General features: G+C 40.1%; 1 pseudogene; it reads left to right on the forward strand.

Moving 5' to 3' along the window:
- Positions 1-2,862: 2,862 nt before the first annotated feature.
- LOC141498503 (small ribosomal subunit protein uS5 pseudogene) lies at positions 2,863-3,813 on the forward strand (annotated as a pseudogene).
- Positions 3,814-7,815: the final 4,002 nt, after the last annotated feature.

Genomic DNA, 7,815 nt, shown 5'->3' on the forward strand with positions numbered 1-7,815 from the left:
TTTCCTAACCTGCATCCCAGGTTAGGAAAAGCACAACTTGGAAGATCAGGAGGGAGGCCTCTGCCAGAATGAGCACAAAGCCCAGGCCCTGAGCATGGTTACAGCAATCAGTGCACTTGGCATGGGTGCAGCACTTAGCGTGGCTGGCAGCCTAGATCCAGGAAATGGAAGCAGACCCCACAGAGCTGGCCAACAGGAACCCTCTAGGCAGCTGAGTGCTCAGCCCACTAAAGGTAAGGGAGAGGAGAGAGACTTCTGAAGTCTGTCCTCTGTCCCTGGAACAGGTCTCTGGGGCTCTGACCACATTTAGATCCTGATCGCAGTCTAGGCCCCCCCATAGAACAGGCACCTCCCCCCCACCTCAGCCCAGTGGCAGAGGGGTGTGCTTGTGGTCATTCATAGACCAGGAGAGCAGTCAGAGCCTCACATACTGAGGTCCTTGTGGGGGTGTCCCAATAAAACTCAAAAGCTCTGGAAGCACCCCAAAACCAGGCACAGGCTGGGGAAATGAGTAAGCAGAAAAAAATAAGGAACCTGACCATTGACAAATACTTTGTCTATGATCCCAAGGAGAATGAAGTTGGGTTCAGGCTATGACAGAGCTAAGAAAAGATATTGAAAATCAAATAAGGTAAATAGAAGAAAAATTGGGAAAAGAAATGAGAGAGATGCAGGTAATGAAGTCAGCAATGTAGTCAAGGAGATCCAAAAAAATGCTGAAGAAAATAACATGTTAAAAACCAGTTTAGGTCAAATGGATAAAACAGTTCAAAAAGTTATTGAGGAGAAGAATGCTTTAAAAAAGCAGAATTGGCCAGATGGAAAAGGAGATAAGAAAGCTCTCCGAGGAAAACAAATCCTTCAGATGTAGAATGGAGCCAAAGGAAGCTGCTAACTTTACAAGAAATCAAGACATAATACTTCAACACCAAAAGAATAAAAAATTAGAAGAAAATGTGAAATGTCTCATTGAAAAAACAACTGACCTGGAAAACAGATTCAGAAAAGATAATTTAAAAATTATTGGGACATCTGAAAGTCATGATTCAGGAAAAGAGCCTTGACCTCATTTTTAAAGAATTCCTGGGGGCGGAGTCATGAAGGCAGCATTTCCTGGAAACTCCTTCCTCCCAAAACACCAAAACCCAACAAATTATGACTAGCCAAAATTTAGAGGGGCAGAACCCCAAAAAAGATGTAATTATTTTAATTTTATTGAATAACATTCTTTTTCTTTTCTCCTGTTTTCCTTTTTATGTATTTCTTGAGTCTCATATTTGAAGGTCAAATTTTCTGTTCTGCTCTGGTTTTTTCATTAGGAAAATTTGTAAGTCACTGATTTTGTTATATGTCCATCTTTTCCCCTGAAAGAGTTTGTTCACTTTTTTTTTAGGTTTTTTTTTTTTTGTAAGGAAAACAGGGTTAAGTGGCTTGCCCAAGGCCACATAGCTAGGCAATTATTGAGTGTCTGAGACTGGATTTGAACCCAGGTACTCCTGATCCAGGGCCGGTACTTTATACACTACACCACCTAGCCACCCCAAAGTATGTTCACTTTTGCTGGATAGTTGATTCTTGTTTGTAACCCAAGCTCCTTTGCTCTCTGGAATATCATATTCCAGGCCCTTTGATCCTTTAATGCTGTTGCTGCCAAATCCTGAATAATTCTGACTGTGACTCCTTGGTATTTTAATTGTTTCTTTCTGGATACCTTCAGAATTTTTGATCTCATAATTCTGGAATTTGGCTTAAATATTCCCTGGCCTTTTCATTTTAGGATCCCTTTTAGAAGGTGATTAGTGGATTCTTTCAATGACTATTTTACCCTCTGGTTCTAGGATATCAGGGCAGTTTTCCTTGATGCTTTCTTGAAAGATGTTGTCCAGGCTTTTTTTTTGATAATGGTTTTCAGATAGTTCAATAATTCTTACATCATCTCTCCTAGATCAATTTTCCAGGTCAGTTGTTTTTCTAATGAGGTATTTTATTTTTTTTTCTTTTTTCTTTATATATATATATAGTACTAAAATAATCTTGTTGTAAGAGTAAACATAGTTCCCCCTTCCCCCACAAAATAAAAAATCTCACAAGAAATAAAGTGAAAGAAAGAAAAAAAATGTGCTTCAGTCTGTGTTCCAATACCATCAGCTCTGTCTCTGGGGTGGATCACACTCTTTTTCATAACAGCATCCAAGAAATGACTTCCATATTTTTCCGCAGTTGCTGTTGCTGCTTGTAATTCCCTCCATTCATTTCTCCCCACTACCAATTATATTTTCTCTCTCCTTTCACTCTGTCCCCTCTTCAAACGTGTGCTGTGGGACAGCTGAGTGGTACAGTGGACAGAGCACTGGCCCTGGGGCCAAGAGGCCCTAAGCCTACATCCCCCCCCCAGAAACCCAGCAACCACCCAGTTCCATGGTCCTGGACAGGCCATTCAATCCTACCACCTTACAAAAAGTAAAAAAGAAAATTGTTCTGACTATCCTCTCCCATTATCTACCTTCTTGACTCTTTTACATAAAATATTTTAGTCTATTCTATCTTTCCTTTCTCCCAGTACATTTCCTTTTCCCCCCACTGACTCCATTTTTACAATTTATTATACCTTCAAATTCAGCTCCCTCCTGTGCCTTCTAACTGCTCTAATAAATGAGAAGGTTCATATGAGTATCATCTTCCCATGCAGGAATACATGCAGTTCATCATCAAATCCCTTATAATTTACCCTTCTCATCCATGCTTCTCTCTATGCTTCACCTGAATCCTATACTTGAAGATCAAATATTCTGTTCAGCTCTGGCCAATTCAACAGGAACACTTGAAATTAATCTGTTCCCTTCTACTTCCAGCGAACACCAAATGGCGGACAACGCCGGTGCTGCAGGAGGAGCGGGAGGCCCCGGGGGCCGGGGCAACGGAGCTCGCGGCGGATTCCACGGTGGCTTTGGCAGTGGAGGCTGAGGCAGGGGCCGGGGCTGTGGTCGAGGTTGCGGGCGCAGCCACGGGGCCCGGGGAGGAAAGGCCGAAGACAAGGAGTGGGTTCCTGTCACTAAGCTGGGCCGCCTCGTCAAAGACATGAAGATCAAGTCTTTGGAAGAGATTTCTTTTCTCGCTTCCTATCAAGGAGTCTGAGATCATAGATTTCTTCCTGGGATCTTCATTGAAAGATGAGGTTCTGAAGATCATGCCTGTTCAGAAACAAACTAGAGCTGGACAACATACCAGGTTCAAGGCTTTTGTGGCTATTTGGTGATTACAATGGCCTTGTTGGTCTGGGTGTCAAGTGTTCCAAGGAAGTGGCCACAGCAATTCGTGGTGCTATCATTCTGGCCAAGCTTTCCATCATTCCTGTGAGACGTGGCTACTGGGGGAACAAGACTGGCAAACCTCACACAGTGCCCTGCAAGGTCACTGGGCCATGTGGATCGGTTCTGGTGCGCCTGATCCCCGCCCCTAGAAGTACTGGCATTGTTTCTGCTCCTGTGCCTAAGAAGCTCCTAATGATGGCTGGAATTGATGACTGCTACACTTCTGCTAGAGGCTGTACTGCAATTCTGGGCAACTTTGCTAAAGCTACCTTTGATGCCATCTCTAAAACATACAACTATATAACCCCAGACCTGTGGAAGGAGACTGTGTTCACGAAGTCTCCGTATCAGGAATTCACGGATCATCTTGTGAAGACTCACACTCGAGTGTCTGTTCAGAGGACCCAGGCAGCTGCTGTGGCAACCACATAGATTTGTTTTTTATAAACAAAGGAATAGATTTAGCTATGCCTACTAAAAAAAAATAATCTGTTCCATGGAAAGCCCATCTTTTCCCCTGGAAGAGGATATTCAGTTTTTCTGGGTATTGATTCTCAGTTGCATTCCAAGCTCTTTTGCCTTCCAGAATATTATATTCCAAGTCCCATGAGTCTTTATTGTGGATGCTGCTAAATCCTGTGTGATCCTGACTGCAGCTCTAAAATATTTAAATTGTTTTGTTCTGTCTGCTTGTAAAATTTTCTCTTTGAGCTGGGAGTTCTGGAACTTGGCTAAAATATTCCTGGGGGTTATTTTTTTTGGATCTCTTTTAATAGGAGATCAGTGGATTCTCTCAATTACTGTTTTGCCTTCTGCTTCTAGGATATCAAGACAATTTTCCTGTTGAAATTCTTTAAAAATTAAGTCAAGTCTCTTTTCCTGTTCATAACTTTCAAGTAGCCCAATAATTTTTAAATTATCTCTTCTGGATCTGTTTTCCAGATCTGTTGGTTTTTCAATGAGATATTTCATGTTTTCCTCTAGTTTTTCATTCTTTTGATATTGTTTTATTGTGTCTAAATTCCTGACAAAGTCCTCAGCTTCCTTTAGCTCCATTCTACATTTAAAGGATTTGTTTTCTTCATAGAGCTTTCTTATTTCCTTTTCCATCTGACTAATTCTGCAATTTAAGGGTATTTTCTCCTCATTAACTTTCTGAACTGTCTCTTCCATTTGACCTGAACTAGTTTTTAGTATTTTTTTCTTCAGCATTTTTTAATCTCCTTGACTAAGATGTTGACTTAGTTTTCACATTTTTTTCTACATCTCCATTGTTTCTCTTCCCAATTTTTCCTCTATCTCCCTTACTTGATTTTCAAAATCCTTTTTGAGCTCTGAAGTAGCCTGAGATCAACTTCTATATTTCTTAGAGGATATAGATGCAAAAGCTGGAACTTTTCTCATCTTCTGAGAATGTGTATTGATCCTCCATGGAATCAAAGTAACTGTCTATGGTCAGGTTCCTTTTTGTTTTTTGGGTTTTTTTTTTTTTGCTGTTTACTCATTTACCCAGCCTGTGCTCTGGTTTTGGGATGCTTCCTGAGCTTTTGAGTATTATTGGGACACCCCTGCAAGGACCTCAGTTCTTTCAAGGTCTTATGAGAGGCTCTGACTACTCTCCTGGTCTGTGCTTTGGTCTGTGGATGACCACAAATGCACTCCTCTGCTCTAGAATGGTGCTCTATGGCAATGGGAGGATGAGGAATCTGGGCTGTGCTGATGGCCACAACTGTGTTGAGAAGGGCCATGCTGACCTGGGCTTCGCACTCACACTGGCAGAGGTTTCTCCACTGAACTTCCAAGTTGTGCTTGGTGTTCCCTGGATTGCAGGTCAGGAAACTGCTTCTGCTGCCAGAGCTGGTTCTCCCTGGGACCCAGGTGCCCATCGGGCTGTTCCTGGAAGAATGGGACACCTTTATTCTGATGTGATATTCCTGACTGTGCTGCTGCCCCCTCCACCCCTGTGGAACAGAGCTTTCCCAAGATCTTACAGGTTACCTTGGGCTGGAGAATTGCCTTACTAGATCTTTCTGTGGGTTATGTCTCTTGAAAATTTAGTTAGAGCCATAATTTTAAGATTTTTGGAATATTTTGGAGAGAGCTTCTAGGAAGGGCTGATCTCATGCCACCATCTTGGCTCCTATTAATTTTATTTCTAATGACTATTTTCTAATGAGGTATTTCATATTTTCCTTCTAGTTTTCATTTTAAAAAATTTTTCTTAACTGAATTTTGATGTCTCTTCAAGTCATTAACCTCTACTTGCCTGAGTCTATTTTTCAAGGAATTATTTTCTTTAGTTAACTTTTGCATTTGGTCAATTCTATTTTTAAAGAAGCTGTTATCTTTTTCCATTTGCCCAATTTTATTTTTGAAGGATTTATTTTCTTCATTCAATTTTTATACTTCCTTTTTTTTCAAGATGTTGAATTTCTCTTGTATTTCTTTTCTCAATTTTTCTGCTTGATTTTTAAAATCCTTTTTGAGCTCTTCCAAGAAATTTTTTTGGAATGGAGACTATTCTTATTCTTCTCTGTAGTTTCATATAGATATTTTTTCTGCCATCCTCTTCAGCAATGATCTGGTTTTGGCTTTTCTCTGACTTTTCTTACTCATTTTGAACTTTGTTCAAGATTCTAGTGTTGGGGAGGGGCCTGCTCATAGACCTTTCATGTTGAGAATACCAGCAACTTGTTCAATGGGCTGGAGCCTTCCATGTTGCTCACTGGGCATCCGGCCCCAATCACATTGACTGAAATGGGGGTATGGGGTACTTGTATTGGAGCCCTCCCAGCTAGCTGGCTGTGCCATTGGCCTGCTGAGCTGAAACCCCAGGGGCTTCCATTGTGACTGAGAACTTCCAGCTGTTCTCTTACATGTCCTGGGCTCTGCTCCCTACTCCTGGTTATATGATTTCAAAAAAATTAAAACTAGGAGAAGATCACATAAAGTCTTTCATCACAGTTATTTTTCACTGGGTCAAGTTGATGTGAGACACTTCAAGCAGGTGACAGTATTACTAGAGTAGTAGCCTGACTTTGAGAGGCAGCCATGCATAGTGAATAGAAGGCTACCCATCAAGTTAGGAAAAGCTAACTTAAGTATATGGCCTCTGAAACATACTAGTTATGACCCATAAGCAAGTAATTTGAGTCCCCATTGACCAAAAACATTGATAAGCTGTTGCTCCATATTATTTTTGGTGGGTTCTGCTGCTTCAGAATCAATTTAGAGGACTGATTAATGTTGGTTTGAGGGAAGCCTGGGAAAGCTTAAAGAACTTCCTGGCTTCTTTTTGCCATCTTGTTTCCCCCTGTGTTAGAGTTTGGAGAGTAGGTGAGCACACTTTACTTTTACTTTGAGTATAGTTACTACTTTTAGCCAAAATAGCAAGAAATCTCTGAACCATAATAAATATTGCATGGAGATTTTTTTTGTAAGTAACATTTTGAGCATGTTCTAGTGGAAATAACATCGATTTGTAAGTCATACCCTTCCAGGTCTTAGCTATATGACCTTGAAGAAGCTGAATTTGCTAAGCCTGTCTTCCATCCTTTGATGAATGGAGATGACTGTCTTTCTCTAATTAACCTGATTTGCAATGCAAGTCAGAAAATTGTTATGAAAACAGTAGGCAAATGGAAGTATTTAGTTAAGTAAGAATTTTTTTTAAGCTGACTATGAATTGGTACAAGGCAGCAACTAATCTACAACATAGATACTATGTAGTGAACTTTTTTCCTAGCATATACCTTCTGTATTCTAGTTTCTCATATACAGAACCATGTTTTGAAATCACATGTAAATTATCTTTTATTTTTTGAAAACATGTACATTGAGAGAAAAGAAGCCACTTTTCCTGCCTTTTAAAAGGATTAACTCATAATCTACATTCCACAAATTTTGATATTCCAAATGGTATAATGGGTTTGGGGTTTCAGAAAGAATAAAGGACAGGGGGGAGGCTAGGTGGTGCAGTGGATAAAGCACCGGCCCTGGAGTCAGGAGTACCTGAATTCAAATCTGGTCTCAAACACTTAATAATTACCTAGCTGTGTGGCCTTGGGCAAGCCACTTAACCCCATTTGCTTTGCAAAAGAAACCTAAAAAAAAAAAAAGAATAAAGGACAGTCTTTTGAAGTGTACACAGTTACTGATTTTCACTTTTTGTTTAACTGCTATCTTAGGAACTTTGTGCTCATAGAATAGTGATGTTATTACCCTTCTTTGCTGTACTGTTGAGTCTGTCCTGAAGTCATCAGTGTTGAGATTTATTGGAATAAGCATTTGTCTTTCCAAGAGAACTTGACTTAATGCCATTGTGACCAATGCATAGGTAAAATTTTGAGATCATAATATTCCTTTCAGGTATTTAACATAGACTGCAAGGGAGTATGAATGGAAAAAAAAAGAATGAAAGGGGTCATTCATTCAGCTTCTAGTCTAATAATAATAATAATAATAATAATAATAATAATAATAATAATAATATTTTGTCCTTCAT

The sequence above is a fragment of the Macrotis lagotis genome, chromosome X, assembly GCF_037893015.1.
Source record: "Macrotis lagotis isolate mMagLag1 chromosome X, bilby.v1.9.chrom.fasta, whole genome shotgun sequence".
In the NCBI taxonomy this organism is placed as follows: Eukaryota; Metazoa; Chordata; class Mammalia; order Peramelemorphia; family Peramelidae; genus Macrotis; species Macrotis lagotis.